This window comes from Arachis hypogaea, chromosome 7 (assembly GCF_003086295.3).
Source record: "Arachis hypogaea cultivar Tifrunner chromosome 7, arahy.Tifrunner.gnm2.J5K5, whole genome shotgun sequence".
Lineage (NCBI taxonomy): Eukaryota > Viridiplantae > Streptophyta > Magnoliopsida > Fabales > Fabaceae > Arachis > Arachis hypogaea.
In genome coordinates, this window is record NC_092042.1 from 65,624,158 (window position 1) to 65,645,973 (window position 21,816).

A 21,816-nucleotide genomic window follows, 5' to 3' on the forward strand; every position below is an offset into this window, starting at 1 on the left:
AGGCAATAGGAAAGCAGAGGCTCAGAGGGAACAAAGCATCTTCATACGCTTATCTGAAATTCTTACCAATGAATTGCATAAGTATTTCTATCCTATTTTATGTTCTATTTTGTTCTTTTAATTATCAAGACGACAATCTCCGTGGGATCAACCCTTACTCACGTAAGGTATTACTTGGACGACCCAGTGCACTTGCTGGTTAGCTGCACGAAGTTTTGTATCACGATTTCGTGTACCAAGTTTTTGGCGCCGTTGCCGGAGATTGTTCGAATTTGGACAACTGATGGTTCATCTTGTTGCTTAGATTAGGTATTTTTTTTGTTCTTCAGAATTTTTAAGAACGAATTCTAGAGTTTCAGATTATGCTTTTATCATCACAGGAGCTAGTTGATTCCCATCAAGTTGGCTGTTGTATGTAATGTCCTGCTGAAGCTTGGTTGACCATGTCTAATCCTTTTAGACTTAAGCTTTAGACTAACATTGCATGATTCCTGGAATTCTTATTAAAAATTTTGAGTTTCTTATTTTTTTGTTTTCAAAATAATTTTCGAAAAAAATACAAAAAAACTTTAAAATCATAAAATCAAAAAAATTTTGTGTTTCTTGTTTGAGTCTAGTGTTAGATTTTAAGTTTGGTGTCAATTGCATGTTTTTATTTTTCTTGCAAATTTTCGAAAACTCATGCATGGTGTTCTTCATGATCTTCAAGTTGTTCTTGATGATTTTCTTTGTCTGATCTTTAAATTCTTTTATTTTGTGTCTTTTGTTATTTTTCATGTGCATTCTCAATTTGTTAGTGTCTGTAGTATGAAAATTTCTAAGTTTGGTATCTTGCATGTCTTTCTTTTCTTCAAAATATTCAAAAATATGTTCTTGATGTTCATTTTGACATTCAAGGTGTTCTTGCATGCATTGTCTATTTGATCTTAGTTTTTCATGATTAGTTTCATTTTGTTGTTTTTTTCTCTCATCATTAAAAATTCAAAAAAAATTTCAAAATTATGTCTTTTCAAGTCAATAATACAGAGAATTGAAGATTCAGAACATATAGCAGAGGAATCACAGAGAAAGTTGGACGTTCAAAACGCCCATTAAAGAAGGAATTCTGGCGTTTAAACGCCAGTCAGGGTACCTGGCTGGGCGTTTAACGCCCAATTAGGTAGACAAGTGTGCGTTAAACGCCCAGAATGGCATCCAAGGAGGTAGTTTTGTTTTCAATTCAAATCTTTTTCAATCTTTCAAGTTTTAAAACTAATTTTTCAAAATCTTATCTTTTTCATATCCTCTCTTATCTATCATATCTTTTTCAAAATCAAATCTTTTTCCTTTTTCTTTTAATATTTTCGAAAATCCTTGCTAACAATTAATGTTGTGATTCAAAAATTTCAAGTTTGTTACTTTCTTGTTAAGAAAGGTTCAATATTTGAATTTTAGAATCATATCTTTTAATTTCTTGTTAGTCAAGTCATCAATTTAAAAAAAAATCTTTTTCAACCATATCTTTTCCATCACATCTTTTTTTAAAATCAAATCTTTTTCAATCATATCTCTTTTAATTTGATTTCAATTTTTTTTCTAACTTTTTATCTTTTAAAAAAAAATTTTCAAATCTTTTTCAACTAATCACTATTTCTTATCTTTTTCAAAATCACCTAATCACTTTTTCTCTCCCAATTTTAAAAAATCACTAACCACTTTTTCAAAAAATCTTTTTAATTAACTAATTGTTTTAAACTCTAATTTTATTTAAAATTTTCGAAAATTCCCTCTCTCATCTCTTTCTATTTAATCACTAACACTCCTCCTCTCTTAATAATTCGAACCCTCTTCCCTCTTTATATGTTTGAATTCTTCTTTATCTACCTCATCCTCCTATTCCTCTGACACATCAAGGAATCTCTATACTGTGACATAGAGGATTCCGTACTTTCTTTGTTTTCTTCTCTTTCATATGAGTAGGAACAAAGATAAAGGCATTCTTGTTGAAGCTGATCCTGAACCTGAAAGGACTCTAAAGAGAAAGCTAAGAGAAGCTAAAGCACAACTCTTTGGAGAGGACCTGACAAAAATCTTTGAAAAAGAAGAAGACATGGCAGCCGAAAATAACAACAATTCCAACAATGCAAGGAAGGTGCTTGGTGACTTTACTGTACCAACTCCCGACTTCTATGGGAAAAGCATCTCTATTCCTGCCATCGGAGCAAACAACTTTGAGCTTAAGCCTCAATTAGTTTCTCTGATGCAATAGAATTGCAAGTTTCATGGACTTCCATTGGAAGATCCTCATCAGTTCTTGGCTGAATTTTTACAAATTTGTGACACTGTTAAGACCAATAGAGTTGACCCCAAGGTCTACAAACTTATGCTTTTCCCTTTTGTTGTAAGAGACAGAGCTAGTATATGGTTGAATTCACAACCTAGAGACAGCCTAAACTCTTGGAAAAAGCTGGTCAATGCCTTCTTAGCTAAATTCTTTCCACCTCAAAAGATGAGTAAGCTTAGAATGTAAGTTCAAAACTTCAAATAGAAAGAAGGTGAATCCCTCTATGAAGCTTGGGAAAGATACAAGCAATTAATCAAAAGGTGTCATTCTGACATGCTTTCAGAATTGAGCATCATAGGTATCTTCTATGATGGTTTGTCTGAGTTATCCAAGATGTCATTGGACCACTCTGTAGGCGAATCTATTCATCTAAAGAAAATGCCTGCAGAAGCCCAGAAACTCATTGAAATGGTTACAAATATCCAGTTCATGTACACTTCTGAAAGAAATCCTCTAAACAATGGGACAACTAAGAAGAAAGGAGTTCTTGTGATTGATATTCTGAATGCCATATTGGTTCAGAACAAAATATTGACTCAAAAAGTCAATATGATTTCTCAGAATCTGACTGGATTACAAGCTGCATCTGCCAGTGCTAAAGAAGCCTCCTTTGAAGGAGAAGCTTATGTCCCTAAGAATCCTGCAATGGAAGAGGTGAATTACATGGGAGAACCCTATGGAAATACCTACAGTTCTTCATGGAGGAATCACCCAAATTTCTCATGGAAGAATCAACAGAGGCCTCAATAAGGCTTCAACAACAATAATGGTGAGAAACAGGTTTGGCAATAGCAAACCTTTTTCATCATCTTCTCAGCAACAGACAGAGAATTCTGAGCAGAGCCTCTCCAGCTTAGCAAACATAGTCTCTGATTTATCTAAGACCACCCTTAGTTTCATGACTGAGGCACGGTCCTCCATAAGAAATTTGGAGGCACAAGTGGGGCAGCTGAGTAAAAGAGTCACTGAAACTCCTCCTAGTACTCTCCCAAGCAATACAAAAGAAAATCCAAAGAGAGAGTGCAATGCCATAACCATGACAAACATGGCTGAACATGTAGAGGAGGGAAAGGCAGTGATTCCCAGTGAGGAAAACCTCATGGGACGTCCACTGACCACTAAGGAGTTCCCTCATGAGGAACCAAAGGAATCAGAGGCTCATACAGAGGCCATAGAGATTCCATTGAACCTAGTTCTGCCATTCATGAGCTCTGATGAGTATTCTTCCTCTGAAGAGGATGAAGATATTACTGAAGAGCAAGTTGCTAAGTACCTTGGAGCAATCATGAAGCTGAATGCCAAGTTATTTGGTAATGAGACTTCAGAGAATGAACTTCCATTGCTCATTGATGAACTAAATGCCTTGGCTCAGGTGAAGATACCTCAAAAGAAATCGGATCCCAGAAGGTTCTTAATACCTTGCACCATAGGCACCACGACCTTTGAGAAGGCTCTGTGTGACCTGGGGTCTGGCATGAACCTTATGCCACTCTCTGTAATGGAGAAACTGGGACTCTTTGAGATACAAGCTGCAAGAATCACACTAGAGATGGCAGACAAATCAAAGAAATAGGCTTATGGACTTGTAGAGTATGTCTTGGTAAAGGTTGAAGGCCCTTACTCCCTACTGACTTCATAATCCTAGACATTGGAAAGGATGATGATGAATCCATCATCCTTGGCAGACCTTTCCTAGCCACAGCAAAAGCTGTGATTGATGTTGACAGAGGAGAGTTGGTCCTTCAAGTGAATGAGGACTACCTTGTGTTTAAGGCTCAAGGATCTCTTTCTGTACACATGGAGAAGAAGTATGAAAAGCTTCTCTCAATACAGAGTCAAACAGAGCCTCCACATTCAAACTCTAAGTTTGGTGTTGGGAGGCCCCAACCATGCTCTGAATATCTGCAAAGCTCTATGAGAGCTCACCGTGAAGCTATTGACATCAAAGAAGCGCTTATTGGGAGGCAACCCAATTTTTATTTTCATTTTCCATTGTTATTTTATGTTTTCTTTAGGTTGATGATCATGTGGAGTCACAAAAACAACTGCAAAAATCAAAGCAAACTCAAAAACAGCATTAAAAACAGCACACCCTAGAGAAGGAGCTTACTGGCGTTTAAACGCCAGTAAGGGTAGCAGAATGGGCGTTAAACGCCCAGTTTGGCACCATTCTGGGCGTTTAATGCCAGAAAAGGGCACCAGACTGGCATTTAATGCCAGAAAAGGGCACCAAGTTGGTGTTCAACGCCAAAAAGGGAAGAAAAGCTGGCGTTAAATGCCAGAAATGGGCAGCAACCTGGTGTTTAACGCCAGGATCAGCACTCAGAGGGTGCTTACACGCTAGAATGGTGTAGGGATGAGAAATCCTTGACACCTCAGGATCTGTGGACCCCACAGGATCCCCACTTACCCCAACTCACTCTTTCTCCTCTTCACACCTTCTCATCCTACCCTCTTCCCCATAACCTCTTTACCATTCACATCCATCCACTATTTTCCATCATACAAACCACCTACCCCCACCCACTCAAATCCATACCAATTCCCTCCCAAACCCACCCCCTTCCACACAGACACCCTCTCTCCCTTACCCTATAAATACCCATCCCTACCACCTTCACACATCACACACACCTTAACCCCCCTTGGCCGAATTCACCACACACCTCCATCTCCTCCATTTCTTCTTCTCCTACTCTTTTCTTTCTTCTTTTGCTCGAGGACGAGCAAACCTTTTAAGTTTGGTGTTGGAAAAAGCTTTGCTTTTTGTTTTTAATAACCATTAATGGCACCTAAGGCCGGAGAAACCTCTAGAAAGAGGAAAGGAAATGCAATTGCTTCCACCTCCGAGTAATGGGAGATGGATAGATTCATCTCAAAAGTCCATCACTAGAAAGAGGATGGAGCAAACAAGAGAGCCCACTCATGGACCTCAACAAGAGCATGAGGAAGTCCCTCATCAAGAAATCTCTGAGATGCCTCAAGGGATGTATTTTCCTCTACACAACTATTGGGAGCAACTCAACACCTCTTTGGGAGATTTGAGTTCCAACATGGAGCAACTAAGGATGGAGCACCCAGAGCACTCCATTATTCTCCATGAAATTAGAGAGGATCAAATAGCCATGAGGTAAGAGCAACAAAGGCAAGGAAGAGACATAGAGGAGCTCAAGCGTTCCATTAGATCTTCAAGAGGAAGAACTAGCCGCCATCACTAAGGTGGACCCGTTCTTTGATTTCCTTGTTCTTATCTTTCTGTTTTTCGATTTATATGCTTTATGTGTTATCCATGTTTGTGTCTTTATTACATGATCATTAGTGTCTAGTGTTTATGCCTTGAAGCTATGAATGTCCCATAAATCTTTCACCTTTATTAAATGAAAAATGTTCCTAATTACAAAAGAACAAGAAGTACATGGATTTCAAATTTTATCTTGAAATTAGTCTAATTATTTTGATGTGGTAGCAATACTTTTTGTTTTCTGAATGAATGCTTGAACAGTGCATATTTTTTATAGTGAAGTTTATGAATGTTAAAATTGTTGGCTCTTGAAAGAATGATGAACAAAGAGAAATGTTATTGATAATCTGAAAAATCATGAAATTGATTCTTGAAGCAAGAAAAAGCAGTGAATAACAAGGCTTGCGAAAAAAAATAATAAAGAAAAAGAAAAAGCAAGCAGAAAAAGCCAATAGCCCTTTAAACCAAAAGGCAAGGGTAAAGAGGATCCAAGGCTTTGAGCATTAATGGATTGGAGGGCCCAAAGGAATAAAATCCTGGCCTAAGCGGCTAAATCAAGCTGCCCTAACCATGTGCTTGTGTCATGAAGGTCCAAGTGAAAAATTTGAGACTGAGTGGTTAAAGTCGTGATCCAAAGCAGAAAGAGTGTGCTTAAGAACTATGGACACCTCTGACTGGGGACTTTAGCAAAGCTGAGTTACAATCTGAATAGGTTCACCTAGTTATGTGTCTGTAGCATTTATGTATCCGGTGGTAATACTGGAAAATAAAGTGCTTAGGGTCACGGCCAAGACTCATAAAGTAGCTGTGTTCAAGAATCAACATACTAAACTAGGAGAATCAATAATAATATTTAAAATTCTGAGTTCCTATAGATGCCAATCATTCTGAATTTCAAAAGATAAAGTGAGATGCCAAAACTGTTTAGAAGCAAAAAGCTACAAGCCCCGCTCATCTACTTAGGACTAAGTTTCATTAATATTGTGAGATTCATTGTACATTCTCTTCTTTTTATAGGGACAAGCAACAATTTAAGTTTGGTGTTGTGATGAGCGGATAATCTATACGCTTTTTGGCATTGTTTTTAGGTAGTTTTTAATATGATTTAATTAGCTTTTAGTATATAATTATTAGTTTTTATGCAAAAATCATATTTCTGGACTTTACTATGAGTTTGTGTGTTTTTCTGTGATTTCAGGTATTTTCTGGCTGAAATTGAGGGACTTGAGCAAAAATCTGATTCTGAGGCTGAAAAGGGACTATAGATGCTGTTGGATTCTGACCTCTCTGCACTTGAAATGGATTTTCTGGAGCTACAGAAACTCAATTGTCTCGCTCTCAAATGAGTTGGAAAGTAGACATCTTGGGCTTTTTAGCAATGTATAATAGTCCATACTTTGTCCAAGATTTGATGGCCCAAACTAACAGTCCAAGTCAGCATAAAAATTCTGGCGTAAAACGCCTAAACTGGCACCAGAATTGGAGTTAAACGCCCAAACTGGCACCAAAGCTAGCGTTTAACTCCAAGAAAAGCCTATGCACATGAAAGCTTTAATGCTCAGCCCAAGCACACACCAAGTGGACCCCGAAAGTGGATTTCTACATCATTTACTTATTTATGTAAACCCTAGGTTACTAGTTTTCTATAAATAGGAACTTTTACTATTGTATTTTCATCTTTTTGATCATCTGTGATCTTTTGATCATCTTTGATCTTGGGATAAGGTCTTTGAACCCTTTTTCATTTGTTTCATGCTATTTGGGAGGCATGGCCATTCGGCCATGCTTAGACCTTGTTCTTATATATTTTCAACGGTGGAGTTTCTACACATCACAGATTAAAGTGTGGAGCTCTGCTATTCCTCATGAATTAATGCAATTACTACTGTCTTCTATTCAATTCAAGCTTATTCTTGTTCTAAGATATTTACTCGTACTTCAACCTGATGGATGTGATGATCCGTGACACTCATCATCATCCTCCCCTATGAACGTGTGCCTGATAACTACCTCTGTTCTATCTGTGAGAGCTTGAGTGTGTATCTCTTGGCCTCCTGGTTCACGATGCATGGTTGCCTCTCCTGACAACAGAGCTTCCATTCTGTGCAATTAGAGTTTTCGTGGTATAAGATAGAATCAAATGGGTATCATTCTTGAGATCCGAAAAGTCTAAACCTTGTCTGTGGTATTCCGAGTAGGATCTGGAATGGGATGACTGTGACGAGCTTCAAAGTTGCGACTGTGGGGCACAGTGACAGTGCGCTAAAGGATCAATGGATCTTACTCCGACATGATCGAGAACCGACAGCTGATTAGCCATGCGAGAAACCATAGAAGACCTTTTTCACTGAGAGGATGGATGATAGCCACTGACAAATGTGATCCACCTACATACAGCTTGCCATGGAAAGGAGTATGAATGATTGGATGAAGGCAATAGGAAAGCAGAGGCTCAGAGAGAACAAAGCATCTTCATACGCTTATATGAAATTCCCACCAATGAATTGCATAAGTATTTCTATCCTATTTTATATTCTATTTCGTTCTTTTAATTATCAAAACCCCATAACCATTTGAATCTGCCTGACTGAGATTTACAAGATGACCATAGCTTGCTTCAAGCCGACAATCTCCGTGGGATCGACCCTTACTCACGTAAGGTATTACTTGGATGACCCAGTGCACTTGCTGGTCAGCTGCACGAAGTTGTGTATCACGATTTTGTGTACCAACCAGGCAAGCCACAGTTGAAGCATCCACCTAAACCAATCTTGTAAGAGTCATATGGGTGAAAACGTCCACAACACACACAAGTCAAATCTGGAGAATTCTTACTCTGATTTCCTCTTCCTTTGCCACGCTGAAACTGATCCTGAAGGTTCATCCTGAAGCCTCCTTGCCCTTGAGGCACATATCTTCCTTTGAAGCTTTGACACCTCGGATGGAAATACTTGCCACCTCCTTTGCTACTATTCCTCCATGAGTGTCCTTAGACGCAGCCACTGTCTTGGCATACTCCTCAACCACCCTCGCCTTGTTCACAAAATCAGAAAAAGTACGGACCTCCATAGGAGCCACAGCAGTCATAATGTTGTCCTTTAACCCGCTCTTGTACTTAATACACTTCCAGCTCTCATAGGTTTCTGAGGCACCCTGACATACCCTAGAAAACCTACAAAGCTCCTCAAACTTGCTAGTGTAGTCTGCCACCGATAGGGAACCTTGCTTTAGCTGCATCAGTTCCATCTCCTTTGCTTCTCTTGCAGACTCAGGAAAATAATTCTTGTAAAAGGCCGTCTAGAAGACATCCCACGGAACGTCGGCATTCTGAAGCTGTAACAAGCGGCACTCTGCCTGCCACTAATGCTGAGCCTCTCTCGCAAGCTGATACGCGATAAACTCAACATACTGATTATTTGGAACATGTTGTGCCTGTAAAGCACGTTCCATAGCCTGGAACCAATTGTCTGCTTCTGTAGGGTTAGTTGACCCTCAAAAAATTGGCGGATGAACCTTGAGGAAAGTCACCAAGGTCATCGGAACACCTCCCATATTATTGCCATTTCCCTCAGCATTATCGTGAGCATTCTTTTTGCCATTTCCGTTTCCGTTTCCATTGCTATTCCCAGCCGATTGGCCTACCCTCTGCACAGCTTGCAGAGTCGCAGCAGCATTAGCCTCCATAGTGTTTGCCAAATTAGCCATAGCCGCCATAAATTCGGCATGATTGTCAGCTGGTTGCTCATTCCTACTTTCTTCTGAACGTGCTCGACCTCGTCCGCGAGTGGCCATGTAGGGTTCCTGTCTACACCAAACAATGAATATCAAGGTGATCAGTCTCAATATCAAAAGCCTAGTACTTCAATTATCCCAAACAAGCACTCACAAACAAGCATGTTATGCAATATCAAGCAGATAACCTAACAGCATAAAAGAAAAAGACACACAGAGTATGCAATGAAGCACAATCGGTCCATCCCTCAAGCTCACGAGGACAAACTGCTCTGATACCACTAAATGTAACATCCTAATTAGCCTAAGCTTTATCCCGCGTCATAAAGTAACGATTAACCAGCACAACAGTTCTAAGCTCATACATATAATATATATAGAAAGAATAGTATACTCTAAAAGCCCGATGAAGAATATAGTTTCAAAACATAGGATTTAAAAAGCGCAAAACAAACCAACGAAGCAACTAACTTAAGGCACAAGAAGTAGATATAGTATAACAAAAGATAAGTATATAATATCATAAGAAACTAGCCACAGCTCACGGAGTTTAAGCCGGCTAGTCATATATACAGACAAACAGGAACCTGACAGTAAAAATACCTTATACAAGTTTTGTTCTCTCAAATACAAGCCGCTAGGCAAAAAAAATACAAAAGTGAGAGACATATACAAAATGAATCAAAAGACTCAAAAAGAAGTATCCGAAAGCTCCGCTCCTGTCACCAACAAGACAACTCACCGAGGTGGGTTGCAACCTGCATCTGAAAAACACAACAGAAATATGGTATGAGAATCGGAGGTTCTCAGTATAGTAACAGTACCCAGTGATGTAGGATATAAGACCTCGGGACGCCAAAGGCAATCCTAAGCTCCATATCCATCACAAGATCTCATCTTAAAGCATACTAAAACAATAAACCATATATGTAATAAACTTTATCATAAATAAACAAGGTACTCTATCTTAGGGGATTTCTATTCTAACCAGACACCGCTGTCCCACAGCCTTCACCAACCTATCCCCTATGCAATCCCATCGCCACCGCCTTCCAAACCTCCTCAATCCCAGTAGAAATCACAAGTATGTACAATGCAAGTAAATCACAAGTAGAAGCATATAAAGCAAGTAACTCATGTAGCAATTAGACATGTTATACAAATAGGCAAACAATATCAAGTCGGCAAAGCATACAAACAGATAGAAAATGCACATGATGAATGCCTGTCCTACTGGCTGTGATATCACATTGTCGGTTCAACTGCCAACCCGACACACCTCCATGGAGATATAGTGCTCGGATCACTGTCCAGGATTTTGCGCCTGCATGCTCTATTGATCCGAAGGGATGTGAGTGGGATACTCTTGCCACGTACCTCACATCTCAACACAAGCGGGACGAACCACCACCCTTACGCCGCTGCTGCTACCTCGACAGGCGGGATCCAACCGTTGACCCTGTCGGGCACATAGCGTCTCATAATCATAAAATAGTAGTACAGTGGTTTTTCAGACAATAGTTTCAATACATCAGTGATTCCTCATCACACATTTGAGTCCTCGACTCATCTCAACCACTGTCAATTTACATTTTAATTCCGAACTCAACAGTTCATCAATTTCCATCTCATACACCAACCATTCATCACTTACCATCAAACCAACCTCAGTACACCAGAAACCTAGGCCTCCATTTTCTAATTTTTCCAAATAATATCATTTAAAACCCTTAAATTCTTTCCCATGTTTTAAATATCCAAAACTAGGCATAAAAGTCATAAAATAGTATTATAGAAGCTTACAACTTTATTGGGAAGGTAGAATAGTGAAAAACAAAGTAAAATTTTAGAAACAGGGCATGTGCGTACGCACAGCCATGTGCGCGTTCACGCTCTAGAGAGTTTTAAGACGTGTGCGTACGCATAGGGTTGTGCGTACGCACAGGTGCTAAAATTCATAATGCCTGTTTACTCGCACAACCTGTGCCAGCGCCCCCAACAGACTGGCCTTCCCACATCTTAGGACGCTTAGGGAATGGCGGCACAATATGCCCCTAGAATTAAACAGCAAGCAATGGCACTTTACATCTCGTGATACTGCATCGTAGGTGACGTCAAACTTGTTAAATGTGGAGTTGGAAACCTGCTCTATGACTTCATATGTTGTGAAATCTAGGGTGGAATGCATTGATCTTGTGATACAGTTTACTTTACCTCTGAATTGAGCTTGAATTTCCCTGAACTTCTCATGGGTATATACATGCTAAAACTGTGCCTCTATTGCTGATTTTGTTTCTCACAATATTACGGTGTGAAAATCTGCAGCATCAAATTCTCTCTATGCTTGCTCTCTGCTTGCTAGGCAATTGTCGTATTGCTTCACGAATTGTCTCAAGGAGCTATTCCGTGTGATGAACTTGTTGAAAAATGAATGGATGCTCTCGCTCCTTTGTGTGCTTCTCATCCCGGTCCAGAAGTGGTGATCCAAGTAAATTAGAATCAATATATGTCGATCCTTGTATAGCTCTGCAAAACAAATCGAACCCATAAGGTGTGGTGAACCGAAAACAGTGCATGCTTTGGAAAAAAAAGATTTGTGCATGAAAATAATTTGAATTGAAACCTCAATTACCTGAAAGCCACTTGTTGCCGCCGAGGCCATACTTTGTGAGGAATCGTTCCAGTTTTTGTCAAATGCGTCTTTTGTGTACGAGTTCCAAACAACATGGCTCATCTCTTGTTCAATATCAATGTGTCCCTTGTAGTCGTTTAGTTTGTTTGGGATCTTCTTCATGATGTGCCAGATACACCAGCGGTGAATTATTGTTGGCATGCATAGCTCAATTGCCCTTTGAATCGATTCGCATTGATCGATAAGAATGCCTTTTGGTGCCTTCCCTCCCATGCAACGTAGCCAACAATCAAATAGCCATTTGAATGATTGAATGTCCTCATTTTTCATCAGCGCACATCCAAGAAGTGTCGACTGGCCGTGGTGATTCACGCCAACAAAAGAACCTAACACCAAATTGTACCTGCATAAATAAGTGCACCTAGACCGCAGTGAACCGAAAGATATACATTTAAAGAAAATGAAAATATATGTAATTGAACAAAATACCTGTTTGTATTAAAGGTGGTGTCAAATGAAACCGCGTCTCCGAAATACTCAAATGCAGCCCTGCTTCTTGCATCATCCCAGAATGCATGTTTAATGTAGTGATCGCCTTCAAGGTTGAGCTTGAAGAAGAAATTTTGGTTCTTCTCTTTCATTCTTAGTAGGTACTTCCCAAATTCTTTGACATCGTCTTCTTCGAAAATATTCTGTACTTCCCTTGTGATGTAATTCCTCACGTCTTTTTCTATAAAACCTAGTTCACGATGGCTGCCAGCTGCTGCCACAAATGATTGGTAAGTTTTGATGGGTCTAATTCGAGCTTTCTCATGGATTTCAATGGTTTGACACACAAACATGCTAAGCTCCCTGTGTTGTTTGAGCATCTCTGCCCGTTCTGGACAGTAAGGATTTGAGTGATTCAGAACAACTTCGGAAATTGTCCAAACACCAACGTCCTTCATTATGTGTACATAAATCCTGGCTGGACAATTTAACCCAGCTGAGGGGTTTGTCTTCAGAGTTGGAGATATTTTGGATTTCCAATTCCCCTCTATGGTACATACAATTAGTTGATTCTTAATTTTGTCTCCATCCCGAGTCGTGTTCCTTATTTTAGTAGAAAAATTGGCAAGTTTAGAATAATGTTTATAGAACTTTGTAGCTTCTTCTAGCGTCTCAAAAATCATCCCCGCCTTTGGGACAAATCTTTCATCCACAACACAGCTGGTCTGCACGGTGAACCAAAAATGTCATTAACGGTAAAATAATTCTATAATACTCACCAAACCGAAAGGTTACTAACAGTAAACGAAAGATAATCCATTATACAAAACCGAATTTGAAACAACTCTGTCTACAATTTAGATAGTATCAATTCAATTCAATTCAGATTCAGATCACCTCCGTCCATTCAATTCAATTCAAATAAAACTAGAAATTGCATTCCATTGAATTCGATTCAAAATTCAATAATCCAAACCTCATCAAATTGGTGCGTTTCTGAAGAATAATTCAAATCGCACTCATTCAATTGATCTGAAGTTGATTCATTTATTGTTTCAATTTAAAACTCCATATTGAAGAAAAAAAACAAAGAAGAAGAAGAAGAACGACGAAATTAATTACGTCAAAGTCAATCCAGATCTATAATGCAGAGAACAAGGAATTTTATTAGGTTGAGAAGAAGAACAAAAATTCGAGAAAAGAACAAGGTTTACGTTGAGAAAGGTTTACGTTCAGAAAAGTTTATCACGAAGAAAAGGTTTACGTTATATACGTTATATGAGGCGCGTGTATAACAAACGACTGTGGGGTGAGGGAACATGCGTGTGGAGAAAGTTACTTGGATAAAATCTATGTATTTTTTACATGGATGTAGAGCTTTTCTATTTTTATATATAATAAGAAAGCTAAGATGACATCACTACAACACTATAATAACGAAAAAGCTCTACATCCATGTAAAAATTACATGGATGGTATCCAAGTACCTTCCACTCCACGCCCCACACACTCGTTTGTTTTACACGCGCCTTATAATCTCATAAACGTATATAACGTAATTCTTATTTTGCGTGATCAACCTTTCTCAACGTAAACCTTTCCATATAATGTAAACCTTTTTTGCGTTTTTGTTGTTGTTGTTGTTGTTGTTGTTGTTCTTCTTCTTCTTCTTCTTCTTCTTCTTCTTCTTCTTCTTCTTCTTCTTCTTCTTCTTCTTCTTCTTCTTCTTCTTCTTCAACCTAATTAAATTCGTTGTTCTCCTTTATTCGCGTTTTTCTTCTCTGCATTATATGGTTCTGGATTGACTTCAACGGAATTAGCTTCGTCGTTCATCTTCTTCTTCGTTTTCTTTTTTGATATGCACTTCTGAATTGAAACAATGAATGAATCAATTTCAAAACAGTTGAATGAGTGTGATTTGGATAATTCTTCCAAAACGTATTAATTTGATAAGGCTTGGATTATTGAATTTTGAATCTAATTCAATGGAACGAAATTGCTAATTTTATTTGAAGTGAATTGAATGGACTGAGGTGATCCATACCTGAATTGAATTGAATTGATAATATATAACTATGAGTAACTGTGAGTGTGAGTAACTGTGAGTAACTTTTTGGTTCAGTAAGCACTATATAATTGTTTCACCGTAATTAAAATTTTAGTTCACCATAATTAATATTTTGGTTTACCGTGCAGACCAACTGTGTTGTGGATAAAAACTTTGTCCCAAAGGTGGGAATGATTTTCAAGACACTAGAAAAGCTGGAAAATTCTATAAACATTATTCAAAACTTGCCAGTTTTCTACAAAAATAAGGAACACAACTCATGACAGAGACAAGATTAAGAATCAACTAATTGTATGCACCAGAGAGGGGAGGTGGAAATCCAAGATATCTCCAACTTTGAAGACAAACCCTTCAGCTGGGTTAAATTGTCTGACCAGAATTTACGTATACATCATGAAGGATGTTGGACTTTGGACAATTTCTAAAGTTGTTTTGAATCACTCACATCCTTATTGTCCAGACAAGGCTGAGATGCTCAAACAACATAGGAAGCTTAGCATGTTCATGCGTCGCACCATCGAAACCCACGAGGAAGTCAGAATTAGACCGAGCAAAACTTACCAATCATTTGTGGCAGCAGCTGGCAGCCATCGTGAACTAGGTTTTATAGAAAAAGACGTTAGAAATTACATCACAAGGGAAGTACAGAATATTTCTGAAGAAGACGATGCTAAAGAATTTGGGAAGTACCTAGTAAGAATGAAAGAAAAGAACCAAAATTTCTTCTTTGAGCTCAACCTTGAAGGCGATCACTGCATTAAACATGCTTTCTGGGCTGATGCAAGAAGCAGGGTGGTGGACGAAATTGTGATACTCTTTGTATTTGCATGAGATTTAAAAATTGGCTCTATTGGAATTTATGATCACAACTCCATTCAACTTAACCAGCAAGTGTACTGGGTCATCCAAGTAATACCTTACGTGAGTAAGGGTCGATCCCACAGAGATTGTTGGTATGAAGCAAGCTATGGTCACCTTGTAAATCTCAGTTAGGCAGATTAAATGGTTATGGGTTTCGAAAATTAATAATAAATAGAAAATAAAAAGGGATAGAAATACTTATGTAAATCAATAGTGGGAATTTCAGATAGGCGTATGGAGATGTTGTGCTCCTCTCGTATCTCTACTTTTTTTTATTACATTCATCCAATCCTTCTTACTCCTTTCCATGGCAAGCTGTATGTAGGGCATCACCGTTGTCAATGGCTACATCCAATCCTCTCAATGAAAACGTTCCTATGCTCTGTCACAGCACGGCTAATCATCTGCCAGTTCTTAATCAGGTTGGAATAGAATCCCTTGATTCTTTTGCGTTTGTCATCACGCCCAGCCTTCAGGAGTTTGAAGCTCGTCACAGTCATTCAATCCCAGAATCCTACTCGGAATACCATAGACAAGGTTTAGACTTTCCGGATCCTCATGAATGCCTCCATCTATCTAACTTATACCACGAAGATTCTGTTGGGGAATCTAAGAGATATGCGCCTGGCCTAAAGTAGAACGGAAGTGGTTGTCAGTCACGCGCGTTCATATGTGAGAATGATGATAAGTGTCACGGATCATCACATTCATCAAGTTGAAGTGCAACGTATATCTTGGAATAAGAATAAAAGAGAATTGAATAGAAAGTAATAGTAATTGTATTGAAACTTGAGGTACAGCAGAGCTCCACACCCTTAATCTATGGTGTGCAGAAACTCCACCGTTGAAAATACATAAGTGAAAGGTTCAGGCATGGCGGAATGGCCAGCCCCCTGAATGATCAAGAGACCGAATGATCAAAGACTACAAAGTCAAAAGATTAAACTTTCAAATGATGTCTAATACAATAGTAACTTATCCTATTTATACTAGACTAGCTACTAGGGTTTACATGAGTAAGTAATTGATGCATAAATCCACTTCCGGGGCCCACTTGGTGTATGTTTGGGCTGAGCTTGATCTATCCACGAGCTGAGGCTTCTCTTGGAGTTGAACTCCAAGTTATAACGTGTTTTGGGCGTTCAACTCCGGATCATGACGTGTTTCTGGCGTTTAACTCCAGACAGCAGCATGCACTTGGCGTTTAACGCCAAGTTACGTCGATAATTTCCGAATAAACTATGGACTATTATATATTGCTGGAAAGCTCTGGATGTCTACTTTCCAACGCCATTGAGAGCGCGCTAATTGGAGTTCTTTAGCTCCAGAAACATCATTTCGAGTGCAGGATGGTCAGATTCCAACAGCATCAGCAGTCCTTTTGTCAGCCTTTTTCAGAGTTTTGCTCAAGTCCCTCAATTTCAGCCAGAAATTACCTGAAATCACAGAAAAACACACAAACTCATAGTAAAGTCCAGAAATGTGAATTTAACATAAAAACTAATGAAAACATCCCTAAAAGTAGCTTGAACTTACTAAAAAGTACCTAAAAACAATGCCAAAAAGCGTATAAATTATCCGCTCATCACAACACCAAACTTAAATTGTTGCTTGTCCCCAAGCAACTGAAAATCAAATAGGATAAACAGAAGAGAATATACTATAAATTTCAGAATATCAATGAATATTAATTATAATTAGATGAGCGGGACTTGTAGCTTTTTGCTTCTGAACAGTTTTGGCATCTCACTTTTTCCTTTGAAGTTTAGAATGATTGGCTTCTCTAGGAACTTAGAATTTCGGATAGTGTTATTGATTCTCCTAGTTAAGTATGTTGATTCTTGAACACAGCTACTTATGAGTCTTGGCCGTGGCCCTAAGCATTTTGTTTTCCAGTATTACCACCGGATACACAAATGGCACAGACACATTACTGGGTGAACCTTTTCAGATTGTGACTCAGCTTTGCTAGAGTCCCCAGTTAGAGGTGTCCAGAGCTCTTAAGCACACTCTTTTTGCTTTGGATCACGACTTTAACCACTCAGTCTCAAGCTTTTCACTTGGACCTTCATGACACAAGCACATGGTTAGGGACAGCTTGATTTAGCCGCTTAGGCCTGGATTTTATTTCCTTGGGCCCTCCTATCCATTGATGCTCAAAGCCTTGGATCCTTTTTACCCTTGCCTTTTGGTTTTAAGGGCTATTGGCTTTTTCTGCTTGCTTTTTCTTTTTCTTTCTAATTTTTTTTCATTTTTTTTCGCAAGCTTTTGTTTTTCACTGCTTTTTCTTGCTTCAAGAATCAATTTCATGATTTTTCAGATAATCAATAACATTTCTCTTTGTTCATCATTCTTTCAAGAGCCAACAGTTTTAACATTCATAAACAACAAGATCAAAATTATGCACTATTCAAGCATACATTCAGAAAACAAAAAGTATTATCACCACATCAATATGATTAAATTAAATTCAAGGATAAATTCGAAATTCATGTACTTCTTGTTCTTTTGAATTAAAACATTTTTCATTTAAGAGAGGTGAAGGATTAATGGAATTTATTCATAGCTTTAAGACATGGTTACTACATACTAATGATCATGAAGTAGAGACACAAAACATAGATAAACACAACATTACAAACCGAAAAACAGAAAGAAATAAGAGCAAGGAATGAATCCACCTTTAGTGGCGTCTTCTTCTTGAAGGACCAACAATGTCCTTAAGCTCTTCTATGTCCCTTCCTTGCCTTTGTTGCTCCTCCCTCATTGCTCTTTGATCTTCTCTTATTTCATGGAGAATGATGGAGTGCTCTTGATGTTCCACCCTTAATTGTTCAACATTGTGGCTCAAATCTTCTAAGGAAGTGTTGAGTTGTTCCTAATAGTTGTTGGGAGGAAAGTACACCCCTTGAGGCATCTCAGGGATTTCTTGATGATGAGCTTCCTCATGCATCTCTTGAGAACCGTGAAGGGTCTCTCTTGCTTGCTCCATCCTCTTCTTGGTGATGGGCTTATCCTCTTCAATGGGGATATCTCCTTCTATGATAACTCCAGCTGAGTAACATAGATGGCAAATAAGGTGAGGAAAAGCTAGCCTTGCCATGGTGGAGGGCTTGTCGGCTATTTTGTAGATTTCATTAGAGATGACCTCATGAACTTCTACTTCCTCTCCAATCATGATGCTATGAATCATGATGGCCCGATCCACAGTAACTTCAGATCGGTTGCTAGTAGGAATGATGGAGCGTTGAATGAACTCCAACCATCCTCTAGCCACAGGCTTGAGGTCCAGTCTTCTTAGTTGAACTGGCTTGCCTTTGGAGTCTCTCTTCCATTGAGCTCCTTCCACACATATGTTCATTAGGACTTGGTCCAACCTTTGATTAAAGTTGACCCTTCTAGTGTAGGGGCGTTCATCTCCTTGCATCATGGGCAAGTGAAACGCCAACCTCACATTTTTCGGACTAAAATCTAAGTATTTCCCCTAAACCATTGTGAGATAATTCTTTGGATTCGGGTTCATACTTTGATCATGGTTCCTAGTGATCCATGCATTGGCATAGAACTCTTGAACCATTAAGATTCTGACTTGTTGCATGGGGTTAGTTAAGACTTCCCAACCTCTTCTTCAGATTTCATGTCGGATCTCCGGATACTCATTTTTCTTGAGCTTGAAGGGGACCTCAGGGATCACCTTCTTCTTTGCCACAACATCATAGAAGTGGTCTTGATGGCTCTTGGAGATGAATCTTTCCATCTCCCATGACTCGGAGGTAGAAGCTTTTGTCTTCCCTTTTCCTTTTCTAGAGGATTCTCCTGCCTTAGGTGCCATTGATGGTAGTGGAAAACAAAAAAGATTGTGCTTTGACCACACCAAACTTAAAATATTGCTCGTCCTCGAGCAATAGAAGAAAGAAGAGAATATGGTAGAGAGGGAAAGATGTAGGTTCGGCCAAGGTGAAGAAGAGGGGGTTGTGTTGTGTGAAAATGAAGTAGAATGGAAGGGTATATATAGGGAGAGGGGGGAGTGTATATTCGGCCATTTAGGGTGGGAATGGGTGGGAAAATGGTTTTGAATTTTTGAAGGTAGATGGGGTTTATGGGGAAGAGTGGATGGATGTGAGTGGTGAAGGGGGTGATTGGGAAGAGGGATTGAGGTGATTGGTGAAGAGTGTTGGGAAGTGTGACATGGGGAAATCACAAAATAGGATTAGGAGGTAAGGTGAGAATATAGTAGGTGGGGATCCTGTGGGGTCCACAGATCCTGAGGTGTCAAGGAATTCCATCATGCACCAAATAGGCGTGTAAATTGCCTTTGCACACCATTCTGGCGTTTAAACGCCGTGTGGTGCACATTCTGGGCGTTCAACGCCCATGTAAAGCATGTTTCTGGCGTTGAACGCCAGTTTCATGCTTGTTACTGGCGTTCAGCGCCAGCTTTTCTTCTCTAGGCACATTCCTGGCGTTCAGCACCAGAATGTTGCTTGTTTCTGGCGTTCAGCGCCAGGTTGATGCTATGTTCTGGCGTTGAACGCCAGCCAGATGCTCCTTACTGGCGTTGAACGCCAGCCTGTGCTTCCTCCAGGGTGTGATTTTTCTTCTGCTGTTTTTGATTCTGTTTTTAATTTTTATATTTTTTTCGTGACTCCTCATGATCATGTACCTCATAAAACACAAAATAAAAATAAAATATTATAAAATAAAAATTAGATAAAATTGGGTTGCCTCCCAACAAGTGCTTCTTTAATGTCAATAGCTTGACAGTGGCTCTCGTGGAGCCACAAAGGTGATCAGGTCAATGTTGTATAGTCCCAACACCAAAATTAGAGTTTGGATATGGGATCTTGACACCAAACTTAGAGTTTGGTTGTGGCCTCACAACACCAAACTTAGAGTTTGACTGTGGGGGCTCTTCTTGACTCTGAACTGAGAGAAGCTCTTCATGCTTACTTTCTTTTGTCACAGAGGGATGGCCATGTGCCTTAAACACAAGGTAGTCCCCATTCAATTGAGGGACTAGTTCACCTCTGTTGACATTTATCACAGCTTCTGCTGTGGCTAGGAAAGGTCTTCCAAGGATGATGCATTCATTCTCTTCCTTCCTAGTGTCTAAGATTATGAAATCAGCAGGGATGTAAAGGCCTTCAACCTTTACTAACACGTCCTCCACTATTCCATAAGCTTGTCTCAATGACTTGTCTGCCAATTGTAATGAGAACAAGGCAGGTTGTACCTCAATGATCCCCAGCTTCTCCATTACAGAGAGTGGCATAAGATTTATCCCTGACCCTAGATCACATAAAACTTTTTTCAAAGGTCATGGTGCCTATGGTACAAGGTATTAAGAACTTGCCAGGATCTTGTTTCTTTTGAGGTAGAGTTTGCTGAATCCAGGTATCTAGTTCACTAATGAGCAAGGGAGGTCCACTTTCCCAAGTCTCATTACCAAACAACTTGGCATTCAGCTTCATGATAGCTCCTAAATATTGAGCAACTTGCTCTCCAGTCACATCTTCATCCTCTGAAGAGGAAGCATAGTCTTCAGAGCTCATGAATGGCAGAAGGAGATTTAATGGAATCTCTATGGTCTCTGTATGAGCCTCAGATTCCTTTGGATCCTTAATAGGAAACTCCTTCTTGCTTGAGAGACGTCCCAGGAGGTCTTCCTCACTAGGATTTTTGTCCTCCTCCTCCCTTGTGCATTCGGCCATATTGATTACATCAATGGCCTTGCACTCTCCTTTTGGATTCTCTTTTGTATTGCTTGGGAGAATACTAGGAGGAGTTTCACTGACTTTCTTACTCAGCTGGCCCACTTGTGCCTCCAGATTTCTGATGGAGGATCTTGTTTCATTCATGAAACTGAAAGTGGCCTTTGACAGATCAGAGACTAGATTGGCTAAATTAGAAGTGTTTTGTTCAGAATTCTCTGTCTGTTGCTGAGAAGATGATGGATATGGCTTGCTATTGCTCAGCCTATTACGTCCACCATTATTAAAGCCTTGTTGAGGATTTTGTTGATCCTTCCATGAGAAATTTGGATGATTTCTCCATGATGAGTTATAGGTGTTTCCATAAGGTTCACCCATGTAATTAACCTCTGCCATGGCAGGGTTCTCAGGATCATAAGCTTCTTCAGAAGCTGTCTCTTTATTGCTGTTGGATGCATTTTGCCATCCATTCAGACTTTGAGAGATCATGTTGACTTGTTGAGTCAACACTTTGTTCTGAGCCAATATGGCATTCAGAGCATCAATTTCAAGAACTCCTTTCTTCTGAGGTATCCCATTATTCACGGAATTCCTCTTAGAAGTGTACATGAATTGGTTGTTTGCAACCATGTCAATGAGTTCTTGAGCTTCTGCAGGTGTTTTCTTTAGGTGAATAGATCCACCTGCAGAATGGTCCAATGACATTTTCAAAAATTCAAATAGACCATAATAGAATATATCTAATATGGTCCATTCTGA

General features: G+C 39.3%; 1 non-coding gene across 1 annotated transcript; it reads right to left on the reverse strand.

Moving 5' to 3' along the window:
* Nucleotides 1–2,494: 2,494 nt before the first annotated feature.
* Nucleotides 2,495–2,598, reverse strand: LOC112704665 (small nucleolar RNA R71). The gene has a single exon (XR_003155279.1). It is a non-coding gene; the product is annotated as a small nucleolar RNA R71 (small nucleolar RNA).
* Nucleotides 2,599–21,816: the final 19,218 nt, after the last annotated feature.